Source organism: Nuphar pumila, chromosome 6, assembly GCF_984573655.1.
Source record: "Nuphar pumila chromosome 6, dmNupPumi1.hap1.1, whole genome shotgun sequence".
NCBI classification, from domain to species: domain Eukaryota; kingdom Viridiplantae; phylum Streptophyta; class Magnoliopsida; order Nymphaeales; family Nymphaeaceae; genus Nuphar; species Nuphar pumila.
The window spans coordinates 71,010,802-71,037,687 of NC_143254.1; positions in this window are offsets into that span (position 1 = coordinate 71,010,802).

The window sequence follows — 26,886 nt, forward strand, 5'->3', positions numbered from 1 at the left end:
CCTTCTACTAACAGATTTTTGTCAATATAATCTTGTATGATGTTTTTGAGAACGAAACAATTCTCGGTATCATGTCCCACAGTTCGGTGGAACTTGCAGAATCTGTCCTTCATTTTTCCCATAACAACTGGCGGGTCAGCTACCCTTGGAAGCTTAATCATATCACTGCCGAGCATATATTCTAATACTGTCTCGAGGGACTGGTCTAGAGGAGTAAACTTGCGGTTATAACTCCATCCTTCCTGCTTCGGCTTTTCTTGTGGTCTTGATCTTTGTTCGAGGGTCTGCTGTGGCTGCTTATCATATTGAATAATCGACTTGCCTTTCTGATCACTTTTGTTGGGATTTGACCCTCCTGAAGCATAACTATGATTTTTTCCATTTCCTTTGTTCTGATTCTTGTTGTTACTGGCAGAGTAGGTAAAATGGGCTTTCTTCTTTGATTCTTGTTGACTGTTATTCTTTGTAAACATAAAACCCTCATAAGATCCGTTCTCCATACTCAACTCGAGCCATTCGGCTCGTTCTGTTAGTTCTATGAAGCTCTTCGATGGAGATGTAGAAATTAGTCCCCTGAGGGGTTGCGAGAAGTTGCTCAGGATCAAAGATAGTGCGTGTCTTTCTGCTATTGGCTCGCACATCTTATTGCAAGCGGATCTCCATCTATGAATGAAATCCCTAGCCTTCTCGTTTTCCTTCTGCCTTAGACTGCAGAGATGACTGAGAGTCGGGAGTGCTTCAGCATTGAATAGAAAGCGCTCAATAAATAAATTGACCACTTTGTAGAATTCTTTCAGTTCTATCGGATTAATGTGCTCTGAGTACCACTTTGCTGCGACACCTTCCAAACTGCGAGGGAAGCAGAGAAATAAGGCACAATTGTTCCTCTTGAACCTGAAACATTCTGCGAAGAATAGGGCGAGATGCGCTTTTGGATCGCCCGAACCATCAAACTTGATAAATTTCTTGGGGAGATTATCAAGATCATCATCCCCATCCAATCCATCATAGAAGTCTTCGCTGGTAAAGACTTTCTTGCCCTTGTCGCGGGCTTGCAGATCCTTAACCATCTTCATCACATCTTTCAGTTGTGACTGCGTAGGGTCGTCAACAGACTGATTCTTGGATTTGTAGGCCAACCCCTGCCCCTGAGTCGACCTTCTGAATTCATACTTATTTTCACATTCCTTGTCAGCAACGTCAGCTGATTCTGACTCATCAGATATTTCCTCGTGACGACTCTGCTTTTTGCTGATCTTCACATTCTTGACGGCCTTACCCTTATCTTTCTGTTTGGTCTGAATTTGCTCAGTACTGGCCTCAGCTTGCTCTGCCAGCATCTTGGTCATCATTTTTTTGAACATGATGTACATTTGGGGATCGATGCCATCATCCTCCTGCTGACCCTGACTCTGAATTGATCGAGGTGAGTCCATCTCTTCTTCTGAAGCTACTGAATACGCGACGCCTTCAACTGATGCGGCTTTCTTTCTGGATCTTGTATCAACCATCGGGTATCGCAAATGTTCTCTTGGATATTGCTGATGCTCTCTGCAGGGCAGAACTGATGGTTAGGCTTCTGAAGGAAATTTGGTTTGGAGGAAAATATTTGTTGAGAATTTTGGTAGACAATTGAAATAATATCCCATTACTAGGGATTGAGTCGTCGCTGGGATTATGACAATTGTGTTGCTATTCTTTGCAGGATAAACAACTGAAAATATGCCTTGTTACCTAGGCGAGGTCGTCAAACCAATGCAAAATAAAGGAATTTTTATTGAGAGGAAAAACATGATTTTATCAATAATACACTTGACAGAGGGGAGGGGGACAGACAATTTTCCACCACTCTAGATAATCAGAAGATACACGAGGACCAAGAAAAATAGTAAGACTGACAAAGGAATCCCAGCCATGTCTGGTAGAATGGTATGCTCCAGACCACTGATCTGATGCGAGATCGAATTCTGGCAGAACCTCGGCTAGTGGACGAATCTCTACGCGCTTCTGCCTCTGAGAGAACTGCCTGACACACCGCTCTGGATGATAGTATGTGCAGAAGAATGGGCCAAGTAGCCTGAATCGCTTGCCATAAGCATAAGTGTATCTAGGAGGTGATTCCTGACGATCAAAGTAGTCCCACACGACTTCTTCCTCCTGAAGGTTATCGATCAAGAATCGGTATCGCGCAACTGGAAGAAGCTTTTCACCATTGTATCTGAAGGAACTGGCTCGGACTGGCACATGTCGGAGAAACCAAGACTGCAAGGCATAGGTGCACCCCTCGACTAGGATCGACTCTCCGAGTGCGAAACGAGTCAACCTTCGGTATAGAAAAGCGAGTGCGGCCATGGCTATTGAGAGGCGGCTGGTCTGTCGACTTCCCCCATCTCCTTAGAAGCTGAACTATTCTGATATCCATGTAATTCCGTCCATTGGGAAAGAAAGCTAATCCCACCGTGCACAGAACCATCGCGTGTTGAATTCTCTCTCGAGCTGTTCTGGACAACGAGCTGACTTCCACTAATGTCCCATACTGTCTGTAGATTTCGAGCAGATCCACATATTCGTTTCCATCTTCTTCAATCAGAGGCCAAGACTTGCGTCCTGTCATGCGAGCTAAAGCGTCTCGAGGATCCAGACCCTTGACATTGATCAAAAACTGTTTCTCTAATGGATCTCCAGGCTGACCGGCTGGCTCGGGCAATCCCATAATCTCTGAGAATTCATCCATCAGTACTGTCATCTCTCAATATGGTCCTACCAAACCATACCTAGTCTATATGCATTCCATGTTAGCTGGGTTCAAGTCTAGGCTCTTAGGTTCACATGATAGCATAAATTAAAAGCTGACATTCCATGGAAATCGATTTTGACAATTTGAACTAAGTAGAGCATTAAATTGATCAGGTGAAGACAGGTCCCATCTCGGTCGCCAAACCTGTTATCATCGCAAAAATTTTTACTTTTGCAAATCAAACTGACCTTTGAAAAAGTTTTTGAAAATAACTTGCCTCCGTTTTAAAATGCGGGAAAATTCCGTAGAATGGGACTCGCCTGTCGGTACGAGGTTCAACCGTTCCTGCCACCTTTAACAGGGATAATTGAACCAAGGATCAATCTTATGCTCTACTCTATTCAACTTGTCTAAATCATATTCTAATTTTTAAATGCACATAGAATCAGGCATGTGCTATGAATTTTCAGAAAATGCACATTTTGAAAACATGATGTTTGCTTTGAATGATTGAAATATTTAGAAAATGTAAATCTTGGAAATGATATCACATGAGAAATCGTGAATTAGGACTTGAAAAATATTTCTGAGACAAGAAAAAATCGATTTCTGGGGAAATCTTGAGATCAATTCTGAGAGAACTTGGTTTTTCTGAATTCCAACTTTGAACTTGAAAATATAACTTAAAATTTCGAATTTTGAACTTGAGAAACACTTGAAACATACTTTGAGATTTTCATATTCTGAGAAAATCGATTTCTCCATATGACTTAGAAAATTTTGAGAAAACTGATTTCTCTGAATTGAAATTTGAATTGGAATTGGCAAATGCATGAAATGAATGGATATGGATTTGAGAAATACTTTTTGTATTTTTGAGAAATGCAGTGCATTTTGAAGTTAGCCTAAGAGTGTAGGCTGAATGTGGCTAATGTGAAGATCATAAATCTAAGTATCATTCATATTCTGACTATGGCCATAAATACAAATTCCACCAAGTTTATAAACTTCATAGAAGCTAGTGCATGTGCCATTCGTGTAGACCATAGTGAATTCATAAAAATATGCATGAATCATCATCCATCACACATTAACATTATAAAAATAAACTATATGCAATGCAACCTAAGGTAAGCAGAAAATGTAAATTCTTATTCCAAAGTTTAATTACAAGTTACATCACTATTGAAATTTAAATACATGAAAAAATAAAGTCTTCAATGTACCTGCAAAACTAGAAAACTTGGTTAATGAAAATATGTTGGCTTTTCTAGATTTATCCAACAATATCAGGAAATTTTTGGATTTTGCTAGATATAAGCCTTTTCCATGATTCTCTTAATAAAATATGAAATAAAATTGAATAAATAAGGAAGATAAGATATGAAATTTCGAAATTGGTGTCAAAATGACCAAAATACCCCTAATAACAAGACTATGGCCTTGAAATTAGGGTTTTTGAAATATATTTGGTAAAGTGCAAGTTTTGAAATTCAAATGAAAATAAACTAGGCTAAAATATGATATGACATACTTAAACACATGAAAATTAAGGTTAGGGATTTCGAAATTTAGGTCAAATGACCAAATTGCCCCTGATAGCAAGACTATGGCCTTGAAATCAGGGTTTTCTAAAATAGATTTTGGTAAAAACTTAGGTTTTATGCACTAAATGAAATCAAATGAGCATCAAATTAAACCTAAAGCATCCTAATATGATTATGAACATGATTAAACCCTAAAAATATATGCTTATGCACGAAAATCCAATAATATCACAAAAACTATGATTTTAGCAGTGTTTTTGGATCTTTCAGGAACCCGGTTTTGCAATTTGCATAATTCAGCCATCAAATGGATTCCAAAATCCATAAAAATTGGTGACTGCACTTTTTATAACCCTAATGTCGAATTAGAATTATAAAAATAATTTTTTGACATTAAACTAATCCGAAAATTGTATTAAACCCTAAAATATGCTCTTTTTGACCTAATTCACCAACCAGTTTCAATCCAAGACCTTAACCAGGGGTTAAATCTCCATGAAAATTTATAAACTTTTACAGAGACCAACTAAGAAGAAAAACAGAGATTTCCCAATTTACATATCGGAAAAAGCATCTCCGGTTAGGGAGAAACCCTTCCGGCAATATATCACTTTTAACAGGGATTAAAACGGCTACTTCAAATTGAAAATACAAACATAAATAGCAATCCTAAACAAAAATCTCTGAAATTTTAGTGGTGAATAGTAGACAGAAAAATAATAATACTCACTTTTTACAGATCTAAAATCGGATCTTTGGTTTGGGATTTATGACTAACACAAGTCTGATTAGGGTTTTGGTAAACCCTAACGAGTTTTAAATTTAAAAACAGATTCTCTGAAAGGGGAAAAATATAAACAGTGATCAAAAAATCCTAAAATTTCACAGCAGACAGATATACTCAATGTGAATCCATAGCACTTTACAGATCTAAAATCGGATATATAAAGAGAGAAATATCATAACAGCAAGTTACCTTCTTGATTTTAACCACGATTTTAAAGCTTTAAAAACCCGATTTGATGTCTGATTTTTTTGACCGGGTTCCCGAGATCCAAAACCTCTGATTTTTTTACAGTAACTCAATAACTCATGCATTCATCACATATAAAAAAATAAGAAATAAACAATTAGAACTTCCATCCGAAATAACATCATCTTTTCTGTTCTAAACCTAAAACACACAGAAATTAAAAAAAAACTTGGAAAACCATGCATTAACTAATATAAATCAACAAAATAAACCATAAAACAGTAAATATAAATTATTTTTATGCTTTAGAACGTAAAACAAACATGAATAAACCATGAAAATAAAATAAAAACAGGGAATCAATGGCTGGAATTTGATATCACCTTTAAAACATAGATTTAACCCATTAAAAAGGGTAAATCATATATTTTATTGGTTAATAATGTAAGGAATCATATTAAAATCAATTCTAATGGATTAAAATCCCTGTAAATCATCCAAAACAGGGTTAGATCACCTTCTTGGATCGTTCTTGCTGATTCTTGATGGTTCTTGAGGTGAAACCATGGTTGATCTTCCATAAGGAGGGGTGTACAAGCCTAAATCTAGGTTTAAAGCATTAAATAAAATAAGAAAAGTGAAGAAGTTCATACCTTGGAGTTGCAGCAATGGAGGAAGGGATGGAGAGGAGAGAGAAGCTCCAAGATTTGCTCCCAAGGTGGCTGGAAAAATCGTCCCCCCTATGGGGGCCTTTTATAACAATTTTTTAGGTTTTAAAAATTAGCAATTTTGAAATTTTTGGACTTCTAAAGGGGGGGCGATTTTGGGGTGGAGTTACCTAACTACCCCTAGTCTAAATTATCCTAAATAATGCCTAATTAACCCCTAGCTAATCCTAAAAAATCCCCAAATGTGATGCCACTTGGCATTTTCCACATTTGGGTTTTTAAAGTTCTTTAAAAACCTTTTAAAACACTAGTTTTAAAATCCAAAGTTCAAAATGAGTTTTTAAAATAACTTTTGACTCTTCTAAATCTCTAACACTAACCAAGACACTGACTAACCCTAGTCTAGCCATGACTTACTCGAATATGGCACCACCCCGGGTGGGCCCTACTTGAGTTTTTCAAAAAAAGATGATTTTAAAACTTGAAATTGAAGGATTTTTCAAAAGATTTTCAAAAGTAAACTTTAAAATTAAATTTTTTGAAATGGAATAGGGTTCTAACTGGGTCAGAATTCCTCTGGATATGATTCCAACTGAGTGGGCCCATATCGATTTTTGAAAGTTTTGAAATAACTACTGAAAACAGCTTTGAAAAAGGGGTTAAAATCAATATTTGAAATTCAAGATCTCTGAAAATAGGGTCTCAAGCGAACTGGAACTCCGAGTCAGAGTCCTGAACTCTTAGGACTCTGAGATTTTAAATTTTAGAAAGCTAAATGAAAGATTTTTGAAAGATTTTATCAAGAAACGATGAAATAAGTCAGAAAACACAGTCAAGGTTAGACTCCTAACTTGACCGAACTCTAAAATAGAGTCTTGAACTAACTGGACTCTGTAAAATGACCTAAATTTTGAAAATAATCAAAAAAGACTAAAAATGGAAGTAAAACAGACTCCTGACTGGATTAGGACTCTGAGACAGAGTCCTGATCAGACTGAAATTTTCAAAAATTTGAGAAATTTGATGAATAGAGGAATTCAGAAGCGACACCACCTCAATGGGTCTCATCTGTGAATTGAAATCAATTAAAATGTGAATTTGGAATGAATCCAGATTATTTTCTGAAAAAATACTTCTAAATATAAAGTCCTGGGGTTGGAGAATGACAGAGCATTGAATAAAAACCCAGGTTTTGAAATTGATTTTGAAATAAAGCTTTAAAATTCAAATCTGGATTGAATGTTTTGAAATAGGAGTGCTGGATCTCGAAAAATGAGATGCAATGTCATACAATGCTATGCAGAATACGTGCAATGATCTGTAATGACTTATGAAATGGACAAACACTGGATGAAGGTAAAAATTTGGGGTGTTTACAGTGCACCTCTTTTCCTCTTGATTTGATTTCATAATTCGATTCAGGAGTCGTTTGAAGAAAGAGCTCATCCGAGAGATGGATTAAGCTATTCTCATAAAATGACATACATAAAAATATTCAATTATGCTTCCTTGATGATTTTTAACATCCATGCATTTAGCTAGATTTAATTTGCATTTTATTTCTTTTATTTAGCACGTTTCATGAATTTAGCATTTATTTCAATTCTGCTCATTTTCAGTAGTTCTCTGTTTTTGTCAGTCAGTCCACACATCATTTTATGCATTTATTTTTTTTTTTAAATCCCAAAAAACATCACGGAATGCGCCCTTAGGTGTCCCTAGAATTATGCCAAAAATTTGGAAGCATTTGAATTTGTTTACTGCGGTAAATATTCAAAATGACAAGTCGGGTTTTGTTACCCGGGATGCATTTTAAAAATTATTTTCCGACTTGTAAAATCAAGATCTCCCTCATGGGAGATTCGATTTTTGATCCGAAAAATGTTCTGAACTCGAGAGAATGTCTAGTTTTTAACCTGATTGTCTCAAATTTTTATGATTTTGTTTAATATCTAAAACAAATCCGAGAGCTCGGGACACATGTCAGAGCCTGATTTGGGCCTCTGAGACTTTGGATCGACTTAGGTTGATGGGTTCTCTTTGTGTGTTGATCCAAATCCAAACCTGTAAAAAGTGAAAGTTATTTCCAAGGTGTTCTCGGTTTTCATCTGAAAGCCTGTGATTTTTAGAACAGCGTTGATACCTGCTTCGGATTTTTCTTGTTAGTCCTCTGTTTTATCACATTTGTCTGTTCTGTCAAATTAGGATTAAAAAGTTATATTTTTATCCATGTTTCGATTGGTCAAATGCCGAAGTCATAAACATGAAAGTTGTCCATATAGGTGTCATGAGCCTCTCTGTTAAATATTAGAAATTTCCATGGCTGTTTTTTTATTTATTTAGCATTTTATGTTAGATCAGGTCGATTTTTACCTCTATCAGAACCAAATCCATGTTACCGAACTCACCATGGCTCAAATCCCGAGGCTGTAAAAACCAAAAATGTTCCATTTCGGGTTTTTTAGCAGTCTGCAAAATATAAGAAGTTTTCATGGTGTAAATATTGCATTATCATATTAAGCATTGCATTTGGTTCGGATCCATAGGCAAAATCCACCATTTTTAGGATTTCCTTTAAATTTTAGCATTTAAATCATATCATTTCGTGATTTTTAGCATTCTAGGTTGTTTATCAGAGTAGGTAGATACTTCATACCGAATTTGGTGTAATTTAGAATCCATTTGAGGTTCGGTTTGGCCATATCATCAAAACAGGGCCCCGCGGGACCCGAATCCAAGCGAAAAACAAGCGAAATTCGTTATTTTGGATAAATTGCAAAATGTCAAATTTTGATTTTACAGTCCTAATGTGTTTAGCAGCTTGTCATTATGCCTCATATTGCATTTCATCATCATTTGATTCAATTTGAATTTCAAAATCTCAATTTTACCAAGTTTTCCTTCAAAAAAACCCTGATTTTAAAGGTATAACTTTATAATTAGGGGTATTTTGGTCATTTTGACCCCAATTCCGAATTTCAAACTATTTTCCACCGAATTTCCTGCATTTACATCATTTCAAATATCAAGGAAGCATGAGATTAGGGTTTATGTCCAATTAAATCCAATAATTTCATAATATTATTGGAAAATCTTGAAAAAACCCACATATTTGAGCTAACCCCATTTCAAGTTTGGCAGGGATATTCAAAAGAAGGAGCTGAAGTCTGCAATTTTCTTTTATTTCATTTATTTAGTGATGTAATAATGTAAATTTTGGAATAAGATATTTAATTTCCTGCTTAGACTAGGATGCATATCATATAGTTTGAATTTATGCAATATCCTGCTTATGTGATTCATGCATTTTATTTCAAAGCACTATGGATGTTCACGAATGGCACGTGCACCAACTCTTAGGGAGTTGATGGACTCGGTGGGATCCATATTTACGGCCCTAGTCGGAATATGGACGAGACCCAGATCCATCATCTTTCTACTAGTCACATTGAGCCTACACTCTTAGGCTATCTTAAAATGCACATCATATTTCCAATGTTTTCAAAGCATTGTGAATTAAATCAATTAAACTCGGAACATATTCATAGCCACAGTCAGAACATGTGAAGGATTTATTTTGACTTAATACACATTTTTCCAACAAATTTCTTAGAAAGTCTTCCAAAGTGCATTCATTCACTCATATCATTTGCATCATGAAATCATTGGTTTTCCCATGATTTTCTTAAGAAAACTTCATTGTCAAGAAATCAATTTCTCAAGAAACTCTGAGGATTTTCCAAAATCGGTTTTCCCAAGTCAAGTTTTTCCACAGTTTTCCCTGGAAAAGGTTATTGTCTTAAGATTTCCAAAAGAAGTTTCCAATCTTCGTCAAAGATCAAACTCAATTTCCAAGGGTTTCAAGGCCAAGATTCTCAGGATTTCAGTTTCTCGAGTTTCAATTCTCCCTCTCCAAAGAATTTTCCAATGAATTTCAATCATTTTCCAAAGAAAGCTTTCAAAACTTGAAGCTTTTCCTAACAAGCATTTTCCTTCAAATGTTCATCTTTTCTTAAGAATTCTTTCCGTTTTCCCAGGATTTTCAACTATTCATGATTTTTCCACATCTTTATGAACTTTCTCGTGATTTCAAAAACCCTTTTTCATCTGAGTTTCCTGAGAAATTGACTTTCATCTTTTTCCTGAGAGATTCTTTTCAACTCCAAATATTTTCCAAGCATACATCATGTTTTCCCAAGCTGCATTTTCCAAAATCTTGGCACATGCCTGAATTCTCTGAGCATATAGGATAGAACATAATTTCGATGATTTAACTAAGTCAAGCACAATTTTGGTCCTTGGTTCGATTACCTCTGTTAAAGGCGGCAGAAACGGTCGAACCTCGTACCGACAGGTCGAGCCCCATCCCATGGATTTTCCCGCAATTTTCAAAACGGAGGCGAGTATTTCAAAACATTTTCCAAAATCCGGTCAAGTTTGAATCGCGAAAGCGTTTCCCTCTTTCTCTTCCGCAAGGAAGGGAAGATGGGGAAAAATTTCGCGACGATAACAGGTTTGGCGACCGAGATGGGACCTGTCCTCGTCTAGTCAAAGTAGTGCTTGACTTAGTTTAATTATCAATACTGTGTTCTAAAAATGTTAGCTCTTTTACTTTCAATATCATGTGAACCTAGGAGCCTAGATTCTGACCTAGCTGACATTGACTGCATATAGCTTAGGCATGGTTTGGTAGGACCAGATTGAGGAAAAAATTTCATGTTCATATAGACTTAGGTCTAAATACAACTCTCCTTAATTTAGGATCTGAATGCAAACAATATATGCTTCTTCAAAGTTTTCAAAATCTATCTCTCTAGGATTTAGAGCCCTCTATTTCTTGCATGTGATCATTTTTTTCAAACCTCCATTACCTATCATTACCCGGTCTTCACGTTGTTGGGCTCTCTTCCAGAACCCTAGTTTGGGACAGAGCCTCACAACTGGGCCAACTTATTTGGGTTAACGCCCCCTACCACGTACCGCGGGCCACAGTCCAAAGTATATCGGTAGGTGCTCAAGGATGTTGGAAAACGTTACCTTAGAACCGGAGTTGAAATTATATGCCACGTACCTCGGATTTCAATTCGGGTATATCGGCATAACTGGATTGGACAAAGATGATCTGAACCTAGAGTTAGTATTAAGGTCCTACAACTGTTTTTCAAAATGATGCATTTAGAGTCAGCCTTTTAGGGAGTGCTGAATGTGCATAAATGTTTGTGCAGAATGTGTTTGTATGTATCTTATTTCCTCAGTTCTTCGTATTTCCCAAAAAAAATTCAAAATATTAGGCCTTTTTCAAAATATCCTTATTTTCCACGAGATATTTTCTCAAACCCTGGATGATTTTCTCAAATATCAAATTTCTTTCAAAACTCCAGGTGATTTTTCATTCCCCAGTTGTACTGGATCTCGAACTTCCAACCTTATTCCAATCCTGCCTGCAAATTTTTGAAATTTCAAATTTTGCTTATATCTTCAAAAACTTTTCCATATCTTCCAAATATATCTTCCAATTTTTATCCAATTTTTTTGTCATGTCCTTCTAATCCCATCATTTGTTTTTCTCTCAAGATTGTTGCCTTCAAAATTCTTTTTTTTTCATCATGCTAAACATCCCATGTGGTTCTGCAAAGGGCATTGTCATAGTTGTGTGATCTCGACAAGATCAAAGACCGCGCTACTTCAGCACATTAGTTACAGACAGTGAGTGAGAAATGGATTCCATAAAGTCTGTCAAAGAGGGAGATCAGACCATCAAGGAGGAGATTGATCCCGCTATATATCGGTTGTTCAAAAGAATGATGATTGAGATATTATCCGAGCAAGCTGAAGCCAATTTCGGAAAAGTTCCTATTATAGAAGAGGCATCCATCACCATCCCTATGAGCATCATTGGAGACCATAACAGGGCAACCAGTGCTAAACCCAGCAACAACAAAAACATAGGTAGTCAAAACAGCAAGTTAGAAGAGTCTCAAGATCTGAAAGAAAAGTATTCTAGAATCCAGAATAGACCTTTTCAATCCAGCCCTCAGCAAAAGAAAAAAAATCAAGGAAAACCAAAGCGCAGAAACTGGAGCGGCGATCGAGATTTCACTCCTATAGACGAGCCACTCGACAAAGTCCTTGAATACATGTTGGTTAAGGGATTAGTCAGGCACCCAAAAGCCACAGATCCTCCCACCATCATGAGAAGATTCTTGAACCAGTTTTGCAAATTCCATCGGGGAGTAGGGCATGCCACTGATCGATGTTTTGTCTTCAAAAACATTGTGTAAGACTATATTGATAAGAACCTTTTTGTTGAAAGCAGAGAAAAAGAACATCCAGTAGCCCTAACCAAGCAAGTTCAGTCCAATTCCCAGAAAGAAGTCAAAGAAGTCAGCATTCAACAGAAATCCAGCAATCCGAAGAAGATAAAGCATGATGGTTGGAGTTATGATCGCGAGTTTACTCCTTTAGGTCAGCCAATCGAAGAAATTCTTGGATATCTGCTCACGAAGAATATGATCAAACTTCCAAAGATTGTGGATTCTCCCGTCACCATGGGGAAATGGAAAGATTGTTTCTGCAAGTTCCATCGGGCAATGGGGCACGATACTGAACATTGCTTCATTCTCAAAAACATTATACAGGACTACATCAATAAAGAGCTTTTGGTGCTGAAAGAAAGAGAGGGACGAGTTGCAGTCTTGACCAAGCCTTTCCTAGATCACTCGGAAGAATGACAATGCCAATGCCTTCTCATTTTGTCATATTTATTTTTGTCAGGACGATATAAGTCCTAGTTGTTTTCCTTTTTCAAGCTGTCATCCCTTTTAAGGCATCAATAAAATCATCGACTTTTCTCATTCAATTATGGCATTCTTCTTTTGGTTGTTTTGTTTTTTTTTTTTAATTTTATTCTCTCTTCCCCATTACACTGGGGCATCTTTTTGAAAATTTGTTTTTAAACATTCTGTATGCAGGCAGGGTCAAATAAAATCTCTCACCATTCATTTGCACTTCATTTGCATTTCAAGTGCATGTGTATTGCATTTGCATTAACTATGCACCCAATTCCAGTTCCCATTCAGGATAAGGGATAAATCCTGAGACTATGAAGGATTTCTCATCCTAATCATCAATCTCTGACTCCAGTTTACAATCTCTGTTGATTTCTCCTCAAAATTCTGCAGATAGAATCCTCTTTTCAAAAATCCAGTTCCTGCACTAACAATTTGCAAAATTTTGATCTCCTAACCGGGTTCTCCTCTGAAGATCTGAATTCCGATCCAACTTTCAAGTTGGTCCATATTTTTTCTTTAAAAACCGAGTTCCGACTCTGGTTTTCTTTCAAATTATTTTTGAAAAAACGAGTTCCGACTCGGATTTTCCTTCAAATTATATTTTCTTTGAAAAACCGAGTTCCGACTCGGATTTTCCTTCAAATTATATTTTCTTTGAAAAACCGAGTTCCGACTCGGATTTTCCTTCAAATTATATTTTCTTTGAAAAACCGAGTTCCGACTCAGGTTTTCCTATAAATCATCTTTCTTTTGTTGATCCGGGTTCTGACTCGAGATCGCTTTATTCATTCGAGCTTAGAATTGAGCTCTCTATTTTCATTTGTTGATCCGGGTTCCGACTCGAGATCTCTTTATCCATTCGAGCTCAGATTCGAGCTCTTTATTTTTTTCTGTTGATCCGGGTTCCCACTCGAGATCTCTTTATCTTATCCAAGCTCTAATTCGAGCTCTTCATTTTTTCTTTTGTTGATCCGAGTTCCGACTCGTGATCTCATTACCTCATTCGAGCTCTGATTCGAGCTCTTCATTTTCTTTTGTTGATCCGAGTTCCGACTCGTGATCTCATTATCTTATTTGAGCTCTAACTCGAGCTCTTCATTTTTTCTCTGTTGATCCGAGTTCCGACTCCTGATCTCATTACTTTATTCGAGCCCTGACTCGAACTCTTCATTTTTTCATTTGTTGATCCGGGTTCCGACTCGAGATCTCTTTATTCATTCTAGCTCTAACTCGAGCTCTTCATTTTTTCTCTGTTGATCCGAGTTCTGACTCGTGATCTCATTACTTTATTCGAGCCCTGACTCGAACTCTTCATTTTTTCATTTGTTGATCCGGGTTTCGACTCGAGATCTCTCTATTCATTCGAGCTCAGATTCGAGCTCTTCATTTTTCTCTGTTGATCCGGGTTCCGACTCGTGATCTCTATATTTTATTCGAGCTCTGACTCGAACTCATCATTCTTCTTTGTTGATCCAAGTCATTTTGAACCTCAGGGTCTGTCAATTGCTCAAATTTGATATTTTGCCCTCTAAATTCCAATTTAAATCTTCAAATAAGGCAATTCTCCAATTTCGACCTTCGGGTCACCCAATTTCCAATTCTCAATTTCAATTACCAATTTCCAATTTTCGACCTTCGGGTCAATCAATTGCCAAATTTTCGACCTTCGGGTCAACCAATTGCCAATTTTCGAACTCCGGGTCAATCAATTTCCAATTTTCGACCCTCGGGTCAATCAATTGCCAAATTTTCGACCTTCGGGTCAATCAATTTCCAATTTTCGACCTTCGGGTCAATCAATCTCCAAAATTTTGACCTTTGGGTCACCCAATTTCCAAATTTCGACCTTCGGGTCACTCAATTCACAATTTCGACCTTTTTGGTCAAATCAATTCTCAATTTCGACCGTTAGGTCATCCAATTTCGACCTTCGGGTCATTCAATTTTCAACAACCAATTTTCCAATTTCCAATTTCGACCTTTGGGTCAATCAATTTCAATATCCAATTTCAATCATTTTGTCTTGCGAGAGACCCTTTTTAGGGAGAGTTCGAGGGAGCTCGTTCTTTTCGCATGCTATCCAATTCGTTCACTTAGCCCCTTTTCAGGGAGAGTTTGAAGGGACTCGCGTCTTTGTGAACCGTTTGCAAAACATTTTCCAATTTCACACAAGGAACCCTTTTAAAGGGAGAGGCTCGATGGAGACTCGTTTTTCTTGTGACCCCCCAATTTCATACTAGGCCATTTCTCGTCACGAAAGACCCTCTTTGAAGGGAGAGTGTGATGGACTCGTTCCTTTCATGACCCAATTTTCAGACCTCACTATTATCGGCCCCCTTTCCATAAGCGAAGCCTAATATTAGGGAGCTTTGACGAAAGCTCAATTTCTCTTCGAAAGTTCGTTTTGCAAACACCTCTTCAGGGAAGAGAGGAGTATTTCCCATTTCCCATTCAGGTAAGGGCTAAGCTTGAGTCTCTCTTTTTGGGGAAAAAGAGAGGAGAATTTTCGTCACGGATGTGTTGAGCCGGACTTCAAATACTCACTTTCACTAAGGATTTCAAGAAAATTTTGTCAATTTGTCAATCAATTAATTGTTGATTTCAGAATCTTTATTTGCACAAATCTTTATTTCAGTTTACCTTCAGCATTACTCCCAAGAAAGAGTGAAGCTTTTGCGAAAAGAGATTCAAAATTCAGATTCTTTCTATTGGCCAACCAAAAGGATGAAGGATAAGTCCTCAATATGGCCAGAAAAGAAGATTCAATGCTATTGAAAAGTCGTAGATGATCGATATTTATCGCAGTCAATGGCGCATCTTTAAAGGCTATTCTTGTAAGGACGAGGCAGTGGAAATATCCTTAGTGCTAGAAAAGAGAGCATTTACCCAAGCCCTTTCTCCTTAAAATCACCTAAGCTGCAATTAAATATCCGCGAAAGGGATCTCTCACTTGTCGTCAAGATGAAGGCGAACTAAGCGAGTAGACCCCTGGGGGCAAAGAAGATTTGAAACATCTCCAAGATGACGGAGTTTGTGACGGATCCTTCCAGGGAAAGTCCAAAGCATTGTCGAGATGAAGGCAGATGCGATGAACCTCTCGACAATCCCTAAAAGATATTTAATTTCAGCTATCATCCAAAGATCTCCAAACCCATCGTCCAAGAAGGATCGAAACATCTCCAAGTTGAAGGAGTTTGTAACGTACCCTTCCAAAAGAAAGAAAGAGAGGAAAAAGAAAGAGAGAAAAAGTAAGAACATCTCCAAAATGAAGGAGAATGTAGCAAAAAACTCAAGAGAGCCAAAAGAGTGCAGCAAGATTATCATGAGAGAAGCTCCCAGGATATCAAACTGCCAGATCTACCAAGAATCCTCTTTAAAATTTGTGAAATTCTATTATCAATACTCTTTCATCAACTGCTTTCATAATATCAAATTCTCTTTCCTGCTCATATCAAGGAAATTGATAACTTCCTTGAAGAAGGTCAATTGCGAGCAATTTGGATTTCAAATCTCGATTCTATGAAGTGAACCTTATTTGGAGGTAATACTTTGGGTAGAAGAGAAAGAATATCTTTGCAACAATATGCAACATTTTCAAAAAAATTTGAATCAACAACAAAATTTTCAACATTTTGACAATATTTTCTAGCTATCCTGACATGAAGTGAGAGCTTGATGTCCATTTTCGATAAATCCTGACACCAATTTTAAATCCCTCCTAAGGACTTGATTCCTTCCCTTCTTTGAGAGCATGAACTCTCAGATTTGCACACTTCCCTGTGTCCCCACTGTCCCACCATAGACAGTCCCATTTCAGTTCGAGGTCGAACCACCAATCATTCTCTCGCGAAAGGCAATTTCAAAAGCTGATTTTAGTCTCAGCAATGAGACGCCCAAAATCAATCCCTTTTCAAAGCTTTAGGGACCCCATTTTCCTTCCTTTTGCAAAACCCGTGTCGGATTTATTGTGCAAAATCTGAAGGTTCCATCACGGTCTCTTCCTTCGAAGATTCCATTTTATTTTCCGCCCGATCAGGATAAGGGTACAAACCTGAGCCTCAATCAAAGAGGTATTTTATTTTCTGCCCGATCAGGATAAGGGTATAAACCTGAGCCTCACTCAAAGAGGTATTCCATTTTCCGCCCGATCAGGATAAGGGTACAAACCTGAGCCTCAATCAAAGAGGTATTTCCATTTTTCGCCCGATCAGGATAAGGGTACAAACCTGAGCCTCATTCAAAGAGGTATTTCATTTTTCGCCCGATCAGGATAATGGTATAAACCTGAGCCTCCTTTGAAAAGGTATTTCATTTTCCGCCTGATCAGGATAAGGGTATAAACCTGAGCCTCCTTTGAAGAGGTATTTCAATTTCCGCCCGATCAGGATAAGGGTCTAAACCTGAGCCTCCTTAGATGAGGTATTTCATTTTTCACCCAATCAGGATAAGGGTATAAACCTGAGCCTCAATCAAAGAGGTATTTCATCTTCCGCCCGATCAGGATAAGGGTATAAACCTGAGCCTCAATCAAAGAGGTATTTCATCTTCCGCCCGATCAGGATAAGGTTATAAACCTGAGCCTCCTTAGATGAGGTATTTCATTTTCCGCCCGATCAGGATAAGGGTATAAACTTGAGCCTCATTCAAAGAGGTATTCCATTTTCCGCCCGATCAGGATAAGGGTATAAACTTGAGCCTCATTCAAAGAGGTATTCCATTTTCCGCCCGATCAGGATAAGGGTATAAACCTGAGCCTCATTCAAAGAGGTATTTCATTTTCCGCCCGATCAGGATAAGGGTACAAACCTGAGCCTCATTCAAAGAGGTATTTCATTTTTCGCTCGATCAGGATAAGGGTATAAACCTGAGCCTCATTCAAAGAGGTATTCTATTTTCCGCCCGATCAGGATAAGGGTATAAACCTGAGCCTCATCCAAAGAGGTATTTCATTTTCCGCCCGATCAGGATAAGGGTATAAACCTGAGTCTCATTTCGATGAGATATTCCATTCCCCAATCAGGTTAAGGGTCAAACCTGAGCTTCGTTCCATGCGAGGTATTTTTGTCCCATCCAGGTCAAGGGCATAAACCTGAACTTTGCTCTCATAGAGCAAATCTTTCCTCTTCATTCTTCGTTCCATATCTACCATCTTCCTCGGGCTAATTTCTTCACACCCAGTCAGATCCTTCTAACTGGGGCATTTTTTATGTATAGCCCAAATTTGGTGTGTTTTTCTTTGCCACTAAGCTCGGCCATGAGCCAGCTTAGTAGCAAAGAGGGGCATCTGTAAACACCCCAAATTTTCACTCACCTCCCCAGCATTTCCACCAAACATCATCATTCAACTTTTGATTCGCTAGAGGGCAAAATGGTCACTTTTTTAGCTCGGACCTCGCAAAAGTTCAAATTTCATCTGCAACTCTCAAAATTTCTCTATTTTGTCTCAGATGTTCAAAATTTTACTCCTGACAGAAGACAGGAATCTTCAAATCCTGGTTCATGATTGCATTTCATAAAATATGTCATTGCATAGCATTGCATGAGCATTTCATATCACTGCATTGCACAGCATGTCATTTCGAGATCCAGAACTCTCGATTTCAAAATTTCCAATCCAGATTTGAATTTTAACTCTTTTTAAAATAAATTTCAAAACCCTGGGTATTCAAAATTATCAATTCTTCCCATTTTACCCCCAGGGCAATGAATTTCAAAATAGTTCCTCAGGAAAACAATCTGGATAATTTTCAATAAAGTTCAACTCAGATTTTGCCTTTTGTCAGCTATTTCAACTGTCTTCCTTTAACAAAATCGCCCTACAGGGGCCAACTCTTTCCAAAAACTTCTGTTTTACCGATTAGTCCAGATTTTATGAAAATTCCAAAAAGCGGTTGTTGTCTTGTCCTTATTTCAATAAAGAAGCAATGTGGGACCCACATTGAGGTGGTGTCACACAGGTTTTTCTTTTGAAAAATTTGAATTTTGAAAAACCCAAAAATATAGGAGCCTTGTCCCCTGGATTGGTGCCACTTGTCTTTTCTCTCTCCTCCCATTTCCATGCCAAGTGTCAGTGTGGGGCTAACTTAAGAAGCCACCACATGCCATCCCATTTATCTGCCATGTGTCAGCATCCACCATCTTCACCCTGCGCCATGTGTCATTCCAAAGATCACCCTGAGATGCCAAGTGTCATGTGTTGTCTTGTCCAGAAAAAGCAAAACTTGTCTCCTCTGAGGTGGCGCCATTTGAAGAGTGTCTCCTGCAGAGGACATGTGTCACTCCTAGCTTCCTCCAGAAAAGGTAGGCTTGTCTCCTCTAAGGTGGCGCCATTTGAAGAGTGTCTCCTGCAGAGAACACATGTCAATCTCTCATCTCCTCAGAAAAAGCAAATGCCATGTGTCATCTTCTACTCTTTTCAGAAAAAACAGGTGACATGTGTCATTCTCTGCTCTTCTCAGAAAAAGTAAATGCCATGTGTCATTTCCTGCTCTCTTCAGAAAAAGCTAGAATTCAAATATTCAAATCTCTCCAGAGGTGGCGCAAATCCTGAACTTATACCTTTTTCATTTTGTCTGAGATGGCGCCACATGGCTTGGACCTCCTTCTCTCCCCTCTGCTACGTGTCATTCTCTGCTTCTTTCAGAAAAAGCAGGTGACACATGTCCATCCTTCATTCCTCCAGGGCCAACCTCCATTTGAAATTCAAATTCTCCTCTGAGGTGGCGCCATTTGAGAAGGCCTCACCAGACAGCTGACACTTGTGTGCCACATGTCCAGATCTCCCTACATCAGAAAAAGTAGAAAAGCCCACCTCTGAGGTGGCGCATTTTGCTTCCTCCATTCATGTTCTTCTGCCACATGGCATCGTAGGAGCCACTCTGAGGAAATGCCACATGTCAGCCTCTCCTTTCCTGCAGAAAAGTAGAATTTGAATTCCTCTGAGGTGGCACAGCCTGCTTCCTCCACTCCTGTCCTTCTGACACATGTCAAGAGCCTCCAGAGGTGGCGCCACATGGCATGCTCTTATTGTTTCCAGCTTTACACCTCAAATCACCTTTTGAGGTGGCGCCAATCCAGAGTCCCACTTGGCTTCAAATTTTATTTTTTATTTATTTTTTATTTATTTTTAATAAAAGTAGCCCACCATGAGGTGGCGTCACCTGATGGCTCCCTGCAAAAGCCAAATTCGAATTTCAAACCCCCAGATAGCACCCCCTAAGATGACGCCACATGGAGGGCTCAGATTGAGCCTGTTTGAAATTCAAATTTTTCAGAAAAATCTATAAAAACAAGGCTCCACGCCCAGCCTAGGGAGACCACCTTTGGAGAACTCTCGTTGGACTTGAAAATTCGACCTAGCCTCTTGAAAATCCGATTTTTTGCACTTTGGAATTCACGCCCCTTTTGACTCAGTGAAGAAGGCATGGTGGGTCGATTTTGGTGAATCATTCGAAGCTCGGATCGAAGAACAAACGAAGCCCGTGATAGCCGCCCCTTTCAAGAGCTTTAACGCTGCCTAACGAAGCAAGGTGCACCTCTTTTCTTCTTGATTTGATTTCATAATTCGATTCGGGAGTCGTTTGAAGAAAGAGCTCATCCGAGAGATGGATTGAGCTATTCTCATAAAACGACATACATAAAAATATTCAATTATGCTTCCTTGATGATTTTTAACATCCATGCATTTAGCTAGATTTAATTTGCATTTTATTTCGTTTATTTAGCACGTTTCATGAATTTAGCATTTATTTCAATTCTGCTCATTTTCAGTAGTTCTCTGTTTTTGTTAGTCAGTCCACACGTCATTTTATGCATTTATTTTTTTTTTAAAATCCCCAAAAAATCACGGAATGCATTTACCTCTGACTGGGCTTAACTCCGTAGAATCAAGATTCGAATTCAAATTGTTTGCGATTGGCTTTCTTTCAAGGAAGTGTAAACACACCAAATTTTTACCTTCATCCAGTGTTTGTCCATTTCACAAGTCATCACAGATCATTGCATGTCATTGCACGCATTCTGCATAGCATTGTATGACATTGCATCTCATTTTCGAGATCCAGCACTCCTATTTCAAAACATTCAATCCAGATTTGAATTTTAAAGCTTTATTTCAAAATCAATTTCAAAACCTGGGTTTTTATTCAATACTCTGTCATTTTCCAACCCCAGGACTTTGTATTTCGAAATATTTTCTCAGAAAACAATCTGGATTCCTTTCAAATTCAGACTTTAATCGATTTCAATTCACAGATAAGACCCATTGAGGTGGTGTCGCTTCTAAATTCCTCTATTCATCAAATTTCTCAAATTTTTGAAAGTTTCAGTCCGATCAGGACTCTGTCTCAGAGTCCTAATCCGGTCAGGAGTCTGGTTTTTAAGTCTGTTTTACTTCCATTCTCAATCTTTTTCGTTTGTTTTCGAAATTTAGGTCATTTCACAGAGTCCAGTTAGTTCAGGACTCTATTTTAGAGTTCGGTCGAGTTGGGAGTCTAACCCTGACTGTGTTTTCTGACTTATTTCATCATTTCTTGATAAAATCTTTTGAAAATTGTTTCATTTGGCTTTTAAAATCTAAAATCTCAGAGTCCTAAGAGTTCAGGACTCTAACCCGGAGTTTCAGTTCGCTTGAGACCCTATTTTCAAAGATCTTGAATTTCAAATACTGATTTTAACCCCTTTTCAAAGCCATTTTCAGTGTTTATTTCAAAAATATTCAAAATTCGATGTGGGCCCACTCAGTTGGCACCATATTCAGAGGAATTCTAACTCAGTTAGGACCTTATGCCATTTCAAAAATCCTAATTTTAAGTTTACTTTTGAAAATCTTTTGAAAACTCCTTCAATTTCAAGTTTTAAAATCGCTTTTTGAAAAACTCAAGTAGGGCCCACCCGGGGTGGCGCCATATTCGAGTAAGTCAGGGCTAGACTAGGGTTAGTTGATGTCTTGGTTAGTGTTAGAGGTTTAGAAGAGTCAAAACCATTTTGAAAAACTCATTTTTGAAAGTTAGTTTTTAAAACTAGTGTTTTTAAAGATTTTTAAAAGTGTTTTAAAAACCCAATGTGAGAGAATGCCAAGTGGCACCACATTTGGGGGATTCTTAGGTTTAGCTAGGGGTTAATTAGGAACTATTTAGGATAATTTAGACTAGGGGTAGTTAGGTAACTCCACCCCAAAATTGCCCCCCTTTAGAGTCCAAAATTTTCAAAATTGTCAATTTTTAAACCTAATTTTTTTATTATAAATAGAGGCATAAGGGGGGTCGATTTTCCCATCTCTCTCTTATTGGATTCTTGGAGCTTCTCTCTCCTCTCCAGCCCTTCCTCCATTGCTGCAACTCCAAGGTATGAACTTCTTCACTTTTCTTATTTTATTTAATGCTTTTTAATGTTTTAAACCTAGATTTAGGCTTGGACACCCCTCCTTATGGAAGATCAACCATGGATTCAACCTCAAGAACCATCAAGAACCAGCAAGAACAATCCAAGAAGGTGATCTAACCCTGTTTTGGATGATTTACAGGGATTTTAATCCATTAGAATTGATTTTAATATGATTCTTTACATTATTAACCAATAAAATATATGATTTACCCTTTTTAATGGGTTAAATCTATGTTTTAAAGGTGATATCAAATTCCAGCCATTGATTCCCTGTTTTTAATTTATTTTCATGGTTTATTCATGTTTGTTTTACGTTCTATAGCATAGAAATAATTTTTATTTACTGTTTTATGGTTTATTTTATTGATTTACATTAGTTAATGCATGGTTTTTCAAGTTTCTTAAATTTCTGTGTGTCCTAGGTTTAGAACAGTAAAGATGATGTTATTTCGGATTAAAGCACTCATTGTTTATTTCTGATTTTTTTATATGTGATGCATGCATGAGTTATTGAGTTACTGTAGAAAAATCAGAGGTTTTGTATCTCGGGAACCCTGTCAAAAAAAATCAGACATCAAATCGGGTTTTTAAAGCTTTAAAATCGTGGTTAAAATCAAGAAGGTAACTTGCTGTGATGATATTTCTCTCATCTTATATCCGATTTTAGATCTGTAAAGTGCTATGGATTCACATTGAATAGATCTGTCGTATGTGAAATTTTTGGATTTTTTGATCACTGTTTAGTATTTTTCCCTTTTTAGAGAATCTGTTTTTAAATTTAAAACTCGTTAGGGTTTACCAAAACCCTAATCAGACTTGTGTTAGTCATAAATCCCAAACCACAGATCCGATTTTAGATCTGTAAAAAGTGAGTATTGTTATTTTTTTGTCTACTGTTCACCACTAAAATTTCAAAGATTTTTGTTTAGAATTTCTATTTACGTCTGTATTTTCAATCTGGAATAGCTGTTTTAATCCCTGTTAAGAGTGATATATTTTAGCTCAGATTGCCGAAAGGGTTTCTCCCTAACCGGAAATGATTTTTCTGATCTGTAAATTGGGAAATCTCTGTTTTTATTTCTAGTTAATCTCTGTAAAATTTCATAAATTTCCATGGAGATTTGACCCCTGGTTCAGGTCTTGGACTGAGACTGGTTGGTGAATTAGGTCAAAAATAGCATATTTTTAGGGTTTAATGCAATTTTCGGATTAATTTAATGTCAAAAAATTATTTTTATAATTCCAATTCGACATTAGGGTTATAACAAGTGCAGGTACCAATTTTTATGGATTTTGGAATCCATTTGATGGCTGAATTAAGCAAATTGCAAAACCGGGTTCCTGAAAGATCCAAAAACACTGCAAAAATCACAAAATTTGTGATATTATTGGATTTTCGTGCATAAGCATATATTTTTAGGGTTTAATCATGTTCATAATCATGTTAGGATGCTTTAGGTTTAATTTTGTGCTCATTTTATTTCATTTAGTGCATAAATCCTAAATTTTTACCAAAATCTTTTTCTAAAAACCCTGATTTCAAGGCCATAGTCTTGCTATCGGGGGCAATTTGGTCATTTGACCTAAATTTCGAAATCCCTAACCCTAATTTTCATATTTTTAAGCATGTCACATCATATTTAGCTTAGTTTATTCCATTCAAATTTTAAAATTTGCATTTTATCAAAATATCTTTCTAAAAACCCTAATTTCAAGGCCATAGTCTTGTTATTAGGGGTATTTTGGTCATTTGGACCCCAATTTCGAAATTTCATATTTTATCTTCCTTATTTATTCAATTTTATTTCATACTTTATCATTTTGATTTAAGGGAATCATGGCAAAAAGGCTTATATCTAGCAAAATCCCACAATTTCCTGATATTGTTGGATAAATCTAGAAAAGCCAACATATTTTCATTAACCAAGTTTTCTAGTTTTGCAGGTACATTGAAGACTTTATTTTTCATGTATTTAAATTTCAATAGTGATGTAATTTGTAATTAAACTTTGGAATAAGAATTTACATTTCCTGCTTAGCTTAGGTTGCATTGCATATAGTTTATTTTTTTTTAAATAATGTTAATGTGTGATGGATGATGATTCATGCATATTTTTACAAATTCACCATGGTCTACACGAATGACACATGCACTATCTTCTATGAAGTTTATAAACTTGGTGGAATTTGTATTTATGGCCATAGTCAGAATACGAATGATACTTAGATTTATGATCTTCACATTAGCCACATTCAGCCTACACTCTTAGGCTAACTTCAAAATGCACTGCATTTCTCAAAAATACAAAAAGTATTTCTCAATTCCTCAAATCCGTATTCATTCATTTCATGCATTTGTCAACTCCAATTCAAAATCCAAGTCAAGGAAATTGAATTCCTCAAAATCTCCTAAGTCTTATAGCAAAATCGATTTTCCCAAAAGCATTGAATTTCAAAGAATATTTCAAGTGTTTTTCTCAAGTTCATAAGCTCAATTTTCCAAAGTTATGCAGTCAATTTCAAAGTTTGAAGTTAGAATTTTTCTAAGTCTTATTCAAAAGAATATGGATTTGCCAATGATATTTCAAATATTTCCCAAGTTCCAAATTCAAATTTTCTAAGTTAGAATTTCAATTTCAAAGTTTGAATTCAGAGAAACCAAGTCTCTCAGAGTCGATTTTCACCAAATGTCAAGAATTTCTCAAAATCGATTTTTATTTCTCTCAGAAGTATATTTTAAATCCCAATTCACGATTTTCCATGTGATACCTATTCTAAATATTTCAATCATTCAAAGCAAACATCATGTTTTCAAATGTGCATTTTCTGAAAATTCATAGCACATGCCTGATTCTATGTGCATTTAGAAATTAGAATATGATTTAGATAAGTTGAATAGAGTAGAGCATAAGATTGATCCTTGGTTCAATTACCCCTGTTAAAGGTGGCAGGAACGGTTGAACCTCGTACCGACAGGCGAGTCCCATTCTACGGAATTTTCCCGCATTTTAAAAACGGAGGCGAGTTATTTTCAAAAACTTTTCAAAGGTCAGTTTGACTCGCAAAAGTTGAAAAATTTTGCGATGATAACAGGTTTGGCGACCGTGATGGGATCTGTCTTCGCCTGATCAATCTAATGCTCTACTTAGTTCAAATTGTCAAAATCGATTTCCATGGAATGTCAGCTTTGCTTTATGATATCATGTGAACCTAGGAGCCTAGACTTGAACCCAGCTGACATGGAATGCATATAGACTAGGTATGGTTTGGTAGGACCATATTGAGGAGGAAATTTTCATGCTCACATAGACTTAGGTCTAATACAACCCTCCTCAATCTAGGCTTGATTGAAAACAATGTTTGCTCCTTCAAAATTTTTAAAATCTCTATCTCTTTAGGTTTTAGAGCCTTCTGATTTGATTGCATGTGCTCATGTTTTCAAAAACCACCCCACCTATATTGTCCCGGTCTTCACGTTGCTGGGCTCTCTTCCAGAACCATAGTTCGGGACAGAGCCTCACAACTGGGCCACTTATTTGGGTGAAAACCCCCCTGCCACGTACCAAGGGCCATAGTCCAACGTATATCGGCAGGTGCTCAAGGATGTTGGAAAACTTGAACCTAGAACCGGAGAAATTGATTTTATGCCACGTACATTGAGCCTTGGCTCGAGTATATAGGCATAACTGGATTGGATACAGATGATCTGAACCTTAGAGTTAGGATTAAGGTCCCACAGCCATTTCAAAATTTGTGCATCTAAAGTCAGCTTTTAGGGAATGTTGTATGTGCATACTTGTTTGTGCAGAATGTGATTGAATATGTTATAGTCATATTTTCTAAAAATACTGGACGATTTTTCAAAATTCCCCAGTCCATGTCCATGTATTGTCTATGTTTTAAATCCTGGACGATTTTCAAAACACTTCATTTTATAGAGTACTTCCTTATATTTCATTAAACCCTGGACGATTTTCATAAAATTCCTCCATTTTCTTCAAAACTCCGGGTGATTTCCCATCTTTCCTGTCTTCTGGATCTCGAATTTCCTGCTTTATTTTTATCCTGCCTGCATTTTTCTCAAAATTCCTGTATTTTTCTCAAATCTTATTCCAATTTCCATGTCTTCCAGTCCGATGGCATCCAGTCAGCTTGATTCAGTCTTCCCTGACGATCACATCTCCTACGAGGTGCGACAACGTCTTCCCGAACATCGAGTCCTCAGCACCGGATCCTTCTTTCCCCGGTGGTATTATTCAGGGTTCAAGAACTTCTCTCGTATGTTTCCGGACCATCTGGACGAGTGTGGATTGGAACTGGCGTCCGCAGTGGGAAAGCAGACAGTCAACGGCAACTTGATCCATGCACTAGCCGAGCGGTGGAATCCGAGCACTTCTACCTTCTGGTTCCCGTGGGGCGAGAAGACAGTGCTGATGGATGAATTTTCAGAGATCATGGGATTGCCCGAGCCAGCCGGTCAGCCTGGAGATCCATTGGAGAAACAGTTTCTGATTAATGTTAAGGGTCTGGACCCTAAGGATGCCTTAGCCCGCATGACAGGACGCAAGTCTTGGCCTCTGATTGAAGAAGATGGAAATGAATATGTGGATCTGCTCGAAATCTACAGGCAACATGGGACATTTGTGGAAGTCAGTTCGTTGTCTAGGACAGCTCGAGAGAGAATTCAGCATGCGATGGTTCTGTGCACGGTGGGATTGGCTTTCTTTCTCGACGGACGAAATTACATGGATATCAGAATCGTTCAGCTTCTAAGGAGATGGGGAAG